Source organism: Cyclopterus lumpus, chromosome 6 (assembly GCF_009769545.1).
Source record: "Cyclopterus lumpus isolate fCycLum1 chromosome 6, fCycLum1.pri, whole genome shotgun sequence".
Classification (NCBI taxonomy): Eukaryota; Metazoa; Chordata; class Actinopteri; order Perciformes; family Cyclopteridae; genus Cyclopterus; species Cyclopterus lumpus.
The window spans coordinates 17,694,953-17,711,730 of record NC_046971.1 but is presented as its reverse complement, the minus strand read 5'-3'; positions in this window follow the sequence as shown (position 1 = coordinate 17,711,730).

Sequence of the window (16,778 nt, the reverse complement as noted above, 5' to 3'; positions counted from 1 at the left end):
CACACACGCACACAAGCATGCATGTATTCAATCCTTTTCCGCGCTGCACTTTTGTCCTTCAACCATTAATAGAGGTGTTTCGTACATTTGGCTGATTACCACCGCGTGGTGTGTGCGGATGTGTGAATGCGGGGGCCTGTGAGAGTGGTGGTGGAGTGTTTGCGCACAAATCACTTTTATCTGAATGTGTTGCTGATGGGTAAATGTGTCAGCAGTGAGTTTGGAAGTTGTTTTTTTTTCTTTTATCAATGACTAACAACTAACAATGCAGACAAAAATGACTTTCCAGTAGGTTTCCTGTGATATCAAAAAACTGAACAGCCTGTCACATGACTCACCTATGATAGATGGCAGGGAACTGGTGGGAGTCAGATCACATGATCAAGATAAATCCTGTATCCCGTGGCAACCAGCCGTTGTCAGCCATTGTGTGCAGAGTCAAATCTGAAGGACAAAAGACAACAGCCAAACACACCACATCAAATGTGTTCACAACTTGACAATAAAGCAAAGAGATGTTACGGGTCATTTGAACACATCCGGTGGAGACACCTTGTGACTCAAACTCAACTGAAAATAGATCACATTACTCCTTTATTAGCTGCTCTGCACTGGCTACCCTGTAAAATCAAGAATCAAATTTAAAATTATTCTCCTCACCTACAAAGCCTTGATTGGTGATGCACCATCATATCTTAAGGAGCTTGTAGTACCATATTTCTCCACTAGAGAGCTGCGCTCACTAAATGCGGGGCTACTTGTGGTTCCTAGATTCCTAAAAAGTAGGATGGGAGCAAGAGCCTTTAGTTATCAAGCTCCTCTTTTATGGAACCAGCTTCCACTTTCAGTCCGGGAGGCAGACACAGTCACCTCATTTAAGAGTAGACTTAAGACTTTCCTCTTTAATAGTGCTTATAGTTAGGGCTGAATCAGGTTTGCCCTGGTCCAGCCCCTAGATATGCTGCTATAGGCTTATAGGCTGCTGCGGGATGTTTTAGGATACACTGAGCACCTATCTCCTCTTATCTCTCTCCTTATGGATGAATTTACATCTCTCCATTGCACCTTATTAACTCTGCTTCCTCCCCGGAGTCTTTGTGACTTCACGTCTCATAGGGTCCATTGGACCTGGTGGTGTCTGATGCCTGGTGAGCCGGCCTCCCGCGTTGGCCCTGCTGATCTCCCCGACCCCCCTCCTCTCTACCTCCTTCTGTTTCATGGATTGGAGTTCCATTCATACATTGTCATATTCATGAGATGTGTTTATGTAACTTTGTAAATGCTGTTCATTCTTTACACATGACATCTATTGCTTCTGTCCATCCGGGGAGAGGGATCCTCCTCTGTTGCTCTCCTGAAGGTTTCTTCCCTTTTTTCCATGTGAAAGGTTATTTTTGGGGAGTTTTTCCTGATCCGATGTGAGGTCCTGGGACAGGGATGTCGTATGTGTACAGATTGTAAAGCCCTCTGAGGCAAATTTGTAATTTGTGATATTGGGCTATACAAAATAAACTGAATTGAATTGAATTGAACTGGTCATGCAAAGACAAGGTTGGGAATCTTGTTTCATCAAAAGATGGAAGTGAGGAGCACCCTTGTCAGCTCCCAGCTGTGGTTGCACGAGCGGAGGATGGTGATGTAAGGTGCCACAGTAAACTGTCAATATTTCTCACCCTCTCTTTCATCCTCTGCCTCTCTCTCTACGAGGCGGGGATGATTTGAGCCAGACTAAGCAGACACCGTTAGAAATACATTTAGATTGCTCCAGTAAAATCAGTATGCATGAAGTCAAGCCTTCTCTGCTCTTCTCTCCTCTCTCTCATCTCCCCTCCTCTCCTTCTGTGCCGCTGGACCCTGTTGAACGAATGAGGTGAGCTCAGCGGAATATGAGACCACACCAGTAGCAGGAGATACGTCTTAGAGTGTGTGTGTGTGTGTGTGTGTGTGTGTGTGTGTGTGTGTGTGTGTGTGTTAGAGAGAGACAGTGCAGGTGTTGACCAGAGGGGAGCTGCTTTGAGTACTATCTTTCTTTCTTTGCTTGCTGCGAAGGTGGTTTTGAAGTGATGACGCCAGTTAGCCCGGCCTGTAGTCATAGCAACGTGCATACATACAATGCGCACTCACACACACACACACACACACACACACATTTGGTCAAAAAAGATACAAAGTTAAAAATGCATTCTCAAACTTTAATACTACTTTAGACCAATAGAACAATAGTGAACAATCAGCGAAGCACACTTCCAAAACAACTGACATGAGGACTGCAGTACTTTGTGTACATTTCATGGGGACTTCCTAGAAAACTACATGACACTGTTTCTCAGCTGGTGGGAGGGGTCTGCCGGCAGAGACCTCATTTTTGTTCCCCACGGGTAAAAGTCCCCACTGGGATAGAATAGAAGTACAAGAAACACACACACACACACAGACACGCGCACACACACACTCACACACACACACACGTTGCTAGACACACTGCATGTGGAGCTGAGAAAGTTCAGCTTGCTTCCCTTTTCAAACAATAGATGGACGAGTAGTGAGTTGATGGAGGGATGAATGGGAGGAAAAGCAGCTCTTTTTTGTGTGTGAAGGTTGTCTGAGGCAATGACGCAGTGAGGTTGGCGTTTTTGTAACTGTGGCAACCAACATATACTGAAGCACACACACACACACACACACACACACACACACACACACACACACACACACATTGCTAGACTGCATGAAAAAAAAAGCACAAACATACATCTGCACTGGGAGAGCAGTGACAATATTCACGTTTGTCTAACACAATAAATCTCTTTGCTTTGATTCTGTGAGGTAAATATCTTTGTTTTGTCTTTTGCTTTGCTTCTGCTTCTGCTGCTGGGTGATTGCTTGGTGAAATGTTTGGTACATTTAAGCAGGGCTGAAGCTTGGATTTGACAAATACTGAGGTCATGATTCACACCTTTTGACAAGACACCGGAAATAAAGTCTGAAATTGTTTCTTTCCAACGGTTAATCATTGTATTTTATATCCCAACATGGTCTTCTCACTGTCAGGAATTCTATGTAGTTTAAAACATAAATACATTTTGACAGAGGTTGCAGAATGTATATGTTGAAAATACTAAAATCAGACTATAAAATATGAAGTCCCCCAAGTACATGACATACTACTGAGGACATGACCTCAGCGTCCTCAGTGGTAAATAAGTCTCTGCATTTAACCCTTCAACAAACTGTTTTTGTCTTTTGTTTTCTAGTTTAGTTTTTAATATCACACTGTGAGTGTCAGTTTCATGTTTTCTGTATCATCATGTTCCAGCTTGTCATTGAAGCTGTATGACAAACCCAGTCGCATTTATTTTTACTAATATTCTAGATGTCTTGTTCATCATATTTTTTACACCTTTCTCTCAAATTGAGCCTCATTTGACACATATTTGATATCTTTGGAGACTTTGGGATCCCCGCTAGAAGTTAAAGATACACTTCCGTGCGTTTGAACAATGATGGTGATTGTTATAAAAACAAACTGGCTGTTTTAATCATTACAGTAATACAGTATTCCGGGAAGAAATGTATAGTGAAAAGTGGATTCATGACGAATATGTCATGAAGCCTGACAGCTGATTCAGCCTCATTCCTCGCTGAAGGTCTACTGTCTTTGGGTCCTTACAAACACCACCCCCTCAGTCTTCAAATAGAGTATGTGTGTAGTGTTTCCTTTGATCTGCGTCCATTCAAAGCACCCAATGTCCCACTGAGTCTGAACGGAGCCATACAATAAGCCCCAGCAGCACCACAGGACCAGGAAGCGCTGTCTGCTGTGTAAAGGAACAAGGGGAATTAACCTGGTTTATTTTATGTTTTCTTTTGGTGACAGCTCGCTCCTGTTTTTAATGGACATTCCTGAGGCTCCTGAAGATATAATGTGTTCAAATCTGCTCCATTTTCACAAATGTGCCGGATTTGTTTCGCTTAGCCCCCCACCATAACAGCAAAACTCTCAGGTAGAGCGGCATTTCCTGTTTCCAGGTGAATCAAAAGCGCGTCGAGGTTGAAGTATCGAGCGCGTTGTCGAAGTGCTGAATGTGGCAGGGCGACGAGGTAAGAGGAAGCTCTTACTGAAAGTGATGACGGGATGGTAACTTGAGATAAAGTCACGAGGGCCAAGACCTGCCTCGTCAACCTTTCTCTGTCATACACCCTCACACAAATAACATCCTGGTATCAATACACACGTAAGCTCACAATGACCTTAGCATTAAATAACCCAGCAAGCCTGCAGCTTCCTAATGTACATCACAGGGACAGATAATCAATCAGCTCTATTGTTTACATACACTCCTACAATCTCTCGCAGCCGCTCCAAGGGGCATTTCAAAGATACCTTTTATTAACACACGTATAAACTTACAATTCAGTCGAAGCTATACTGTATGAATAATTTAAATGTGCTGCATAGGGAATTGATTTACAGGCTGCCGAAGACACATTTGGATTGCCGGTGACAAAGGACTGCGTTACATGATTGCACTGCATCAAAACACCAGTGCAGGAATGGCATTCTCTGGCAGTCATTCATGATAAGACAAAACACCATTCATATCACGTACATGCTACGGAGAGCGAGAGCGACCACACAGTGCAGAGCTGGATGGATTAGTAATGAATCACCCAGGGTGGTGGACTGTTGCATATCGCTCTGGTAACTCCCACAATGTCACAGAGACATGATACAACACAGTGGAAATCAAGCTTCGAATAATAATAGATGAGAGAGGAGACACTTAGTCAGAGCAGCACCAAAGAACCAACCTGTTGGCAAATAATCAGTTTTTGATCATCAAAAAATGAAAATGAATACCGAGGCTACATCACACATCCCTACCTTTTCACAGCCGGGAAAGCGCAGCAGCCATATGAACAGTGGGGGCTTTGCTGAGGAATTGGTATTCACCACATGTCGCACAGCCATGGAGGGGGAAAGAGGGAGAGACCGAGGGAGTAGAGGAGAGCTGGAGCTGTCACTCACCCAGAGCCTTAAGTCTGGTTAGGATAAGTCCTCTTACCTGGCTGAGCCCGTCTTCACATCGCCATCTGCTGCTCTGCTCCCGTTGAGCCAAAGACCAGGAGCCAAACACCAAGAACCACGGCAATCCCTTTACTGCTCCTCTGTCTGGGAAAAGAGGGAGCGTGCTTTCATGTAAGGAGACAGGCTGGCAGTGAGAGGCAGAGGACGTGTGTGAGGGTAGGGGAGGCAGAATCTAAGAATGTGTGTTTGTGTGAGAAATAGAGGAATAAAAAGTCTGAAGGGTTTTCTTTTGTTTGTATCCTGAGGAGAGAGAGATCCACAGGCGGCAGCTTCGTCTAGGTATATGCAGCAAGAGGCTGTACGGTAGCCTTGGCAACAGAGCCAGAATGAGGGAGAGCGAGTGAGGGAGCTGGAGGGAGAGAGAGAGAGAGAGAGAGAGAGAGAGACTATGTATGTGTGTATTAGCATTACTGGGTCTCGCCTCCAAAGGATCACTCCCACATGTTAAACAATTACAGTTTGGGGTAATATGATGAAGCTGGTGGTATTCAATATTTTTATTTTTGTCCTCAAATCCTGTAAAAACACCATTTCCAACAACAAATTTATCCTACAAACAAGTTTTCTCGTGTCACCAATGAGGTAAATATTGCAGGTGACACCTTATTACCAGGAGTTTATTTCAAGTTAATCCCACATACACTGTTCTGCCGTCATAAATACTCATCCATCCGCAGTTGTTTGAGAAATGTTTCCAAACACTAGTGTGAACAGCTCTTCTAGGAAATTATTTAGCCTTATTATTTTCAGTTGGAACAAATGCATTTTGGGTTGAGAGCCATATCGGAAATTAATAAGAGACAGACAAACGTGTAGATCTTTACAGTGGATTTGCGGACAATACTAAGGACATAGGATGTCTCCAGCCTTATCTTTTACAGTACGTCTTTCTGTCGGTGTCCTCCTAAGTGACAAAAACACATTGTGCGTGTGTACGTGTGTGTGTGCGTGTGTGTGCGTAGGGGTGTTGGAGTCGGATCATAACACATCACCGAGCAGTGAACAGCCCCCACTGTCACCTCCTCTGCTTCCAAGTTATAGGCTCTACAACCCTCTCACCCTGTTTCTCACTCCTGATCCCTCCTCCCACTCATCGTCATCCTGGTCCTCGTTCTTTTACTGTTCTCCATCGTTTTTGTGGTACCCCATATTCTCGCTGCTATTACTTATCCCTCGCTTCCTATTTCCCCCCCAAAGCCCTCCCCCTCTATTGGACTCTGTTTCTGTAAAACCTCCTGTCATGTCTCTCTCTCTCTCTCTCTCTCTCTCTCTCTCCCTCCTTCCTGTCTTGCCATATGTTAGCCTTTCCCTGTCAGCTCTCTGAACTGAGCAGCAGAAAACAGTCAACAGTCATCTGATAAATACAAATACTGGGAAACACACTACTCTTTTCTTTTTTCAAATTCAAATTTGTTTTATGGACATGACCATATATAGCATTGCCAAGTGTTGTGTAAGGTATTGTACAATAATACAATAATGGTATTCACATTAGGCACTACTTTGTTACACAACATGTACACTGTCCTGTATATCAGTGCACTAAAGTATACATAGTATAGTATAATTAAAGAAACATAAATCTTCGCTGACAAATCGTTTAATGATTAAATAATTAATTTAATGGCTACTGTTGCGCAGAAACAGGCAAGCTGTTCAAGGCATTCATTTGGAGTCGTGTTTTGGGTCCCCGTGAGTCTTTTTTTAGTCTCCACCAACTCCTGAGGCAACGTTCACACACTTTGTCAGCTATTTGGTGGGCAGGTAGTGGACAGCAGGATTTTATAGCTTTTTTGGGTGCCTTCTTTTACTGTAATGTGGTGTTTGAATTTGTAAGTTTCATAGTGAGAAGCAACAGACATGTTGCTACTTCCTGGAAATCACCAACACTGTAATTTGTCAAAACAAGAAAGATAATGATTACATTATTTGGAATCTCAGTTTACTTCTTTGAGATGATGGAGGAGCAGCATTTCACTAGTGACAAATAGAGGCATCTAGTGGTCCTAATGGCTTACTGCTGGTATCTTTATGAATGAATCGTAGCCAGCTGAGTCTGTCTCATAACTGCCCCTGGAAAGTCTAGCCAAGTAATATTTAGTCTTGAGCGTTTTTACCACGCTATTTGAGCTCAAAGCTTTCTCGTCACTAAGCTCTTGTCAGTCTCGGATTTGAATGTGTCTCATCACATCACAGCCAGGTGACAGCTTGCATATTTGGAATTATAAAAATGCTGCACATTTGCATTGCAATGAATCATGGAGCTGCGAAGTGATGACTGCAGTCTTGTTTGGACACACTACGATACAGTGCTATCTGTGTGGAAAACCTAAATGAAATATAGTGAGGTATATTCAGTCCAAACACAAATCATCACAAGGCATACAAATTAAAGAGAAAAAGTATATTCTTCGTTACTGATACATTAATGGTAACATTATACAGTAAGGTACACAATTACCTGCATGCCTAATAAGAAAATTATTAGGAACCAATTAAAGCAGAACTCTACTGGTTTTGCACGTCAAGATCAATTTACTGATGTAATAATGGGAAGTAAATACTTAACTTGGGGAACAGCTGTGTGGTCCAGTTGCACAGGAGGGAGAACATATATGACTATACTCCCTTAACTGTATCCAAGTTTGAAATTTGCATGAATTCTTATTTTCTTTCATATTTTCCCATCCATTATTGGCATTCTGGAGGGTATGTTTGCATTGATTGCATCATATCTTTTGTTGTGGGGAAAAATGGAAAATCTCAACAACAAAAAAAATCTGTGTTTCTACTAGGCATGGATTATCTAACAGACAGAGGCTAATTGAAATTTGGGGAATGTAGAGTCCAGCATATATGGAGGAAATCTTAGTCTGTGCTGCTTTGGTAAATTGGTGGAGGACTCATATAATGAACAGCTGGCAAGTATATACTGAATGACTAATGATGCCCAGTAGTAGCTGCTGGCCAACTAGGATTTAAGAGGACACCAAATAGTAATACCTAGACATGCTTTTCAGTAACGTGTCAGGTCATCTTACTGTATGTTTCATTTGTTCATATTGGAATACCTCTCTTAGAGGTATTCCAATATGAACAGCCTGACATCTTGTCAAGGCCCCTGCCGTCTGATACTGACGCAGGGCAACCGGGAGAGGTGACGCAACACAACGCTACCTGACACGACGCAAACTGATTTTTTGTGGCCTACATTATACACAAAATGTATCTTATTTTAATCCAGATCACAATCTTTTTACTAAGATAAGATAATTCTGTATTAGTCCCACAGTGGAGAAATGTGCAAGGCTAACTAAGAAGTTGTGTTGGCTAAATCTCGTGAGGGTCACCGGTGTGTTGAAAAGTGATGCCAAGGAGTCCTGACCGTGCGTCCGTATGTGACGGGATGAATATTAAATGACTTAGGCACATGTTGATGATTCTCATGCCTTTACCCGGAAAAATGTTTTAGCATTTTCATACTAAAATGACAGTAAGTAGTCATAAACATCTCCCAGTTCCCGTGTCGTTATTTAAAATACTTTTACACGTCCCTGTCGCCTGACAATCAGAGATGTCAGATATTGACTGTGCAGGGAAAAGTGATGTATATTAACCTACTGCAATAAAAAAAAAGACGATTACAGTTATAAAGGGGAGAACATGACATATTGTGTTATACAATCAAGCTAGAACAAAGGGCAGTTGCATGTGTGTGATGACACGAGTGTATTAATTATAGGGTCTCTTTACTTTACAGCTAATGTGATGCTGTATTGGAAATGACACAAATGTGTGTGTGTGTTTATCCGTGAATGAGTGTGTGTCTGTGTGTGCCTTACCATTCCAGTAGTGTGTGTAGGATTGTGCAGGTTTTATTTCATGTATCCTTTCAACAATGCATTCGTTTGTGACAGCGAAAGAAGAAAGTGAGTCTATCTGAGGCTAATCTTGGGAGCAGAAAATACTGAGAAATGTCTTAAATGTAGTTTTTTAATGTAGTGCGCAGAGATAATGTCTTTCCAGTGCATCTCCACCCTTGCTGCAGGGATCTGTCACTGAGACCTCACCACCCCGCTGTTGTTAGACCCCTTTCAACACTGAACACATCGATGGGACGAGACTTCAGATGGGACAGTTTCAAACGCTAGATTAGCTGTCTCTGTTTACTCCAGCGTCCCAATCTTAACAACAAGTTCTGACAGCGAAGATGTAAACACACATGCTCATGGGTCATAGCAGCAATTATGACCATTTGCTCCACATAAACAAACAAATGAGAGACAGTTATGCAGATGGAGCGATTGACAGCAGAGTTACAGTAGGCATATCCTGCTCTGATAGTTACTGTGAATATTTGTTCAGGCATAATGAGAAACCTTCCCCAAAAGCTTTACTGTGACAGTATACTGATCTGTGCTTCTGCATTGTGTGAACACCTTTTTTATTCTGCGGGAGTCAGAGTTAAAGGAGCATGTATAGTTTGTGAGACTGAAAAGAAAGTGAGGTGGAGGAAGTACAGAAGTACAGATGCTTCAGGAGGAGTGACAGACGGGGCAGCAGCGACATGAACACCACTAATAAACTCAAGATCATTGTCCAGCACATCATGCCTGAAAAGAGTTCATTTGATTAGCACTTAAACTGGATGCTATCTGTCACTATTATTTTTGACAAGTCAGTTTGATCAAGTGAAGAGAGGCAGATGCTGGATCTTATTCATCACTTTTTGCTCACTATTTCAACCATTCATCAATACCGCTACATTTAGCACTAGTTATTTTAACTGTTTATCTTACTCAATACTATTAGCATACTGTTTAGCCTTTAATTAGATACTTCATCCATGTATCCATTATTTTCAGCTGGCTATTTCAACTGTTTAACCTTTAGCTAACTATTAAATCTTATACATTACTTTTAGCTAACAGTTAAGACTTGTTGGCTAGCCTGCTAACTAGTTTCCATGAACTCCCAATCAGCTGACTATTTATATTTCAATCTGGAGAGACTTGTTTTTCGAGTTTAACAATTATTTATTACAATTGCATATATTTGAATAGTGCAAAGTCTTTGGCGATTGGACTCCATCCTGAATTAGGATAAGCAAGGGGTAGTGGTGCTGATATCTGGGAAGGCAGAATGCCCCCTGGAGTCCAGACACTGGTGGTGTCTCATCGGTTTGAGCTGCAATGACAACTGACAGCAGCAGAGAAGAGAACATATTTTAAAAGTTTGCCAACAACGCTGTGATTGGCTTACAGAACTGTGCCGCCTCCGATTGGTTCATTCATCGTACACGCCCCCAATCAGCTGATGGAGTAATCCCTGCAAGACTAAGAATGAATGAACAACAGTGTTAAGAGTGTCTTCCTTACTGAATTTACGCTTGAGCTTCATTTGTTCAAATGAGCTGCTCTACAATTCTACTACGTCTCTCCTGGCAACTACACAAATATCCCAAGGAATACGAGTCACTGCTGGAGATGATGTGATTAACCGTGTTAATGTCTGTGCTGTGCAGATTACATGTTGTAAAATTGACAGACATTGAGCAGAAAAGAAAAAGAGCCCTGTTATTTTGACCATGACGGGGATTCTGCATGCAGCACATGAGCATGCATGGACGCTCTCTCACAACTCTGTAAAACTCACAGTAGTGATCCTGTCACAACCTCTTGATTAGTTAAGACGAGTAGGGGGGTTGATAGTTTTCCTTTGTGTTTGTCCGGGTCTACCTCTACATTCAGAGATGCATACACCATGAGGAGTTTACAAGGTGGAGAACATGAGACAAGGAATAGGATTGATAGTAGTGTTCAAAGCTGATGTGGTGACTGGTCATTAGGAGCAGGTGGGTCATCGGAGAGATCTGTGCATATACCAATTATGTTATTATTCATTCTCAAAGCGTACTACCTGCTACAATGTATCATTGATGAATAAATAATCCTCCTAAATTGCATATAATTTGTGTTACAATGTGTATTGTACGTGGGAAAGTATGAATACACATGCTCAGCGTGTGTCTGGATTTAATGTAGATCACACAAATTGGATGACTAGTGGGGCTGACAGCCCTTAGCACCACTAGAGTCATTTTCATTTCAAATTTGATTGGCTACCTGTTGGAGCCAACAGTAGCTTGTAATTGACTGCTTGACAGGAAGAGGGGAGACTTTCTTAGCGACCGCCAGCAGACCTTTCTTAGGAGAATTTTAGGACGTATACTGTAATTTATTAGCAACAGTCTTGCATGTATATATATATATATATAAAGAAAACAAAAGGAAATGGGTATTTCCTTGGGTTCCTTTCTTCCCTTGGAACTCAAAGAAAAAACTCTCAATTGGCAGCAGATTGCGTGAGCAAACATTGAATCTTTTTTTCTACTTCAAGCCTTTTTTTTTTAAATCAGAGATCTGTCAATTTATTACACAGATAGCCGAGGAAAAGGTTGGGTTCACTTGGACTGGAACCATTTAAAAACATCCTCCCAGTTAGCCCAAACTGGGATAAAAGTCAAGAAAATATTGTGTGTGTCTGATGTTAAGAGATAGTTTAAGCCCTTTTAGACATGAGATGACTCAGAATGGAAAACTTTAAACGACGCTTTGAATTGCCCATATGAAAAAACACTGCCAGTTTATGTGTACATAAAGCGTCTTTTGAGTCATTGATTTTAGTTTGTAAATGTCCTTTTACAACCCAAACAACTAGCAATCACTTATTATTCACATTCTTTAACTGGAACATTTCTTTATCTGTGATAAACACCTCCAGTTTCCAGTTTGTGGCGTACAGCCAATGTATATAACCATTTTGGATTAATTAGGAAATTCCTCCATTGTCTTTATTATTTGGTCTGGAGCACGAAATGCTTTGGTTTCTTTCCAGCATGTAACTTCAACATTCAAAGGATCACCTTTTGAGACTGATGTTTGAACTCTGCTAGTGCTGCTCTTTGAAGCTCTTTCCAGCCTACTCTGATAAAATGTGCAATCAAAATATACATATATATTATTTTTACAGTAAGACTCTAATATGGCAGCATTGACATGGAAGTGCCTTACAGTTACCGGCACTTATAGACAACATAGACCGAAAATGTGTGGCTGTGATGTTATAAATCACCTGAAAACATAATTTACATGGAAACAAGAAATATGTCTGTATAAGAAAATGTGTCTGATTTGCATTACCTATTTTTAAGAGTATGTCAACGTCACGCATGGGAACTTGCACACCTTTATTTTTGGATAAGAATGGAGAATGAATGTCAAATACGGGACAGGAACAAAGACAACATTAATTTGCATTTTTATTTGCATTATGTGACTAAGTTGCACAATTTCTTCTGTATCCGTGTTTGCGCCTCACATTGTGAGTGGAAATACAAACATGATGACAGTGTGTAACTATCCCAAATAAAGCAGCCATGCAAACTTTATATCTTGGTTGCTGTTTCACTGTACTGAATGCTAAAGTGATACTGTAGTTCACCATTTTGGGCAATATAGTCCACTCATTTTCTTGCTCTTAGGAGCCAGGCTAGTCATATGCCCCTGTAGCCTATCCAGTCTTTGTGCTAAGCAAACCTAGCTTCATATTTAGCAAACACATGTGAAAGTGGTATAAATGAAGCATGAAGTCAAATAAGACTGATTGCAAATGTTCAAACTTTTCCTAACATGGTTAGCATTATGCTCTATACTTAGCATGCTAAACTAAGATGGTGAACATGGAAAACACTAAACCAGCTAAACATGTTAGCCTTGTCCTCGAGCCATTAGCGTATTTAGCTAAAACAACCACCAATTCACATGGATGTATATATATATATATATATATATATATATATATATATATATATATATATATATATATATTTGGACACACAACATATTCGAATAACTTTGAATAAACAAGATAACAGCGCTTTGTGCAGGAGTAGGGGAGTCGAGCATGATCGTCTTCAGCGGACCTTTACAGGACACAGCCACTTGACTGCTGTTCCTTTTCATTGCTGTATGCTGGATGTACTAATGTTACGAACAAGCTCTTCTTCACTTCGACAACTGGCGTCAACAAGCGATGAGCAGCTCTCGAGACAATGCAAGCAGGCTTCTTAACAATCAGGCCCTTCAAGCGACAATACAGGGAGCCAAGCATCGGCCTGCTCCGAACCCGCGAACGCAAACTGTAATCACAAATGTCACGACTGTGATGCTGTACTGATTATTGGGAACGTACATGAATAACCGCAATCTCATGTATAACTGTATGCACGAGTTCATTAATTAATGTGTGAGTAAATAACGACAAAGACAAAAATAATACACTGTCGGTATCCACAGCATTGCTTCAGTGCACTAGGGTTGTTGAAGTCTAAGGTTTAAATAGCGTGCGCATGTCCAACATTCATAACATGACATTCCTTCCAAGCCCCCTGGGCCTGCACACTATCAGCAGCATCTCACACAGAAAACTTGACTCTTGTTCTCTCGACAGAGGACGGTGGGAAGACGTAAGGAGACAAACATTAGACCAACAGAAATAAAAACCTATCCTGTATATGGCAACAAAAGCACAGCGCTGCGAAACACATAGACAAACAAGCTGCAACAATCCCCAGAGGATTGCATAACACTTTGTTTGGAATGGTGGGTCATAGTGACCCGTTCACATCATTTCCATCTACGTTGGACATCATCAGCAGGCCTCTTACAGCAGCCATTATGAAACTGTCTGTCACAAAGCTGTAGCAGCGTCAGCATCCATGGTGCTATTTAAAGGTCAGGAAATCACACACTCACTACAGCACATCTTTAACGATGCAACACAAGTAATAAGAGGTGTTCATGTTGCATGAACACCTCTGAGCAATTCACAGTAAGTTGTCCTGCTACTTTAAAGTACTGGCAATTACAATGGTTTTCCAATTTTAACATTCAGAAACAGTAACATTCTGCCCAAAATCTGTCTTTTGAGTATCAAGCGCTCACATCTTACGAGAGAGGTTAATGTGTGTTGCGGAGGCAGTACTCGCTGGATTTCAGTCTGTTGAAATGGATTCACTTGTACCAACTTCCAGCCTTCAGGTGACCATGAAAGCAACGAGGAAGAGGACCAGCTCCATCCACCAGAAGAAACCAGGGAGAGACCAGTGACAGCGTGGCGCTCGCCCCGAGCTCATAACCACCTCCTTTCCAACCACAGAATCGGGGCTCTGTGTCCGACAATTTTTTTTACTTTCTGAAACCGACCTTCACTTTATATACTGTAGTGATTGGCGAGAAAGTAACCAGGTCTTAGTCCCACATTTGTAAAGTAATAATGACGGCAGGCTTTTTTCCAAACATCAGAATAAGAGTGTTTTGATAGACATAGTTAAAAATACTTCACCCACAACATTACCATTTCTTTATCAATTACTGACCCTGTGTTGAAGTCTTTTCACACACGCTTCCACTTCCGCTGTGAACAAAGAATCCAAAAATTGAGAAAAGTCCTGATGAAAAAGGTAAATGGGGGCTGTGTTTAACAAAAGAAAACTTTATCAACACATGCAGTATATTCCAAGTCGAATATGTTACTTCCCAAATGCATTACTGCTAAAACTGACTAAAACTGCAAAATTGTTTTATATAGTAAGATTTTAGCTAAATGGCTTGTGTTTTGGAAGTACTGAGCATACGACTGTATAAACAGGACCTGGATTATTCTGCCAGAGTTGCGTAAGAGTTTATAAAAAGTTTTCACAGTTTTGCTGTTGTTGGACACGGCCCCCATTTTTCTTCAATTCATCATCACTTTTCTCCATTTTTGGATTGTTTGTTCCCTATGGAGGCCTGCGAGAAAAACAACGTTTTCAATTCAAGAATTCAAGGTAACACGGTCATTTTGGGCGTGAAGAAGTCCTTTAACCATTCGATCCTCAACTGCTCCAGTCGAGCTGCTGAGTGTGTACAGAGCATTCCTTAAACAAGTAAAGGAATGCTGCGTTGTCATGGCAAAGTTAAAAGTTAAAGCTTGAACACAGACTCATAAATTTCATTTAAAAAAAAAAAAAACGAATACAAAATCTTATTTACAAAAGGTGACAAAGTGACTGCAAGGCGAACAGGAGTTAGGCACGGGTGATGAGGGAAAGGAACAAAAACATAATAATAATCATTTTGATGACATATTTAACCTCAACCGGAGTTCAATTTTCAGGTCTCAATCATTTAATTATTACCACAGTTTCAGAAAACAATGCTGTTTTTACAGTCAGCCATGCACAAGAGCTGTCTGTTATTCGCTGTTTCCTGTACAACGCTTCTGTGACCATGCTGATAAAAATGCCCTATAAATAAACTTAACATGACTAGCCAACATCATGCACGTATTGTATTTACTCCTTCTTTCATTTACAGAGAGTGTAGAAACAGCGCAGCTTCAAAACCACCCTTTGAATACACTGATGTGTCCTTTTAGTCCTTTTAGAGTGTTTAGTATTACTGGTCTGCAGTTAAGCAACACAGATAACAGCTACTGCTGGACTCCATGGACAGACAAAGTATCGTTATGATACACTTGACACCTCAGGATGCTGCTCTAATTTAGGGGAAGGCCGTGCAAACAGGTGTTAGCACTTATCACAGCTGATTCGACCTGTTTTTTTTTATGTTGTGGACGCATTGAGAGTTTGAAGTCTGAAGTTACTTGAAAACTGTAATCAATTAGTCATTAGCCAATATTCTACAGCAGCATTAAATAGCAACTAGAGGCCTCGTGGTTAAAATAGCAGTCAGCCTGTGTCTTGTTTTCACTGACCGGCAACAGCTGACGTGACCTTAGGCAGCTCCGAGGTTGTATAGTGGAACATGGCCTTACCGTATACAAACTTAGCCAATGGCACATCGTAATGAGTGTACAAGATAATAAGTATGAAGTTATGAATGGGAGTTTAATTGATTTTTCCTCCCATCTACGTACATTCCCCAATGCCCTACTCTGCCTCTGATTGGCTCGTAGCCTACGCCTTCGTCATCTTTAGGGTTTTGAACGTTGGTCGGAAACAAACAAGCGATCTTGTTGAAGACGCCACCTTGGCTGCTGTGAATGTGATGGTCATTTTGTCATTTTATAAACCATTAAAGTTCCGACATGAAATTGCTCACAACAAGGTCTGTGGATTATTTTATTGGGTCTCGATTTCTCATAAGAAACATTGCTATTGAGTTCAAATGTGTTTTTCTTCCGGCACCACAAGTCGTGTGCCATATCGTTCCGTTAGAGAAGGCAGACATCTCTTCAGCCGATAACTCACACCAAAACAATCTTGATGAACAAATTGCACTACAGCTAAGATAAATTTAAAAAAATGTATGTTTGACTCTGGGGTGAGCAGTTCCTTTAACATATTCCCCATCACAATAATTGACATAACACTCCTCTGTAATGAAAATAATTGTTGGTTGCAGCTCTTTTTTATTCAGATTAAAAAAACATTTAAATAACCAGTTTGTGAGGATCAGGAAACGTCTCCTGGTAGATTGAAATAAGTTCCTCTTGTAATGATGGCAAGACCACACGAGCACATCATTCCTTGCTTTTCGTCCCTGCTTGTGTGAAGTCAGGGCCATCACTTGTTCGTTACAGTGAATCTGGAAAAGTAACTTGAGGGATGTTTCCATAAAACCTT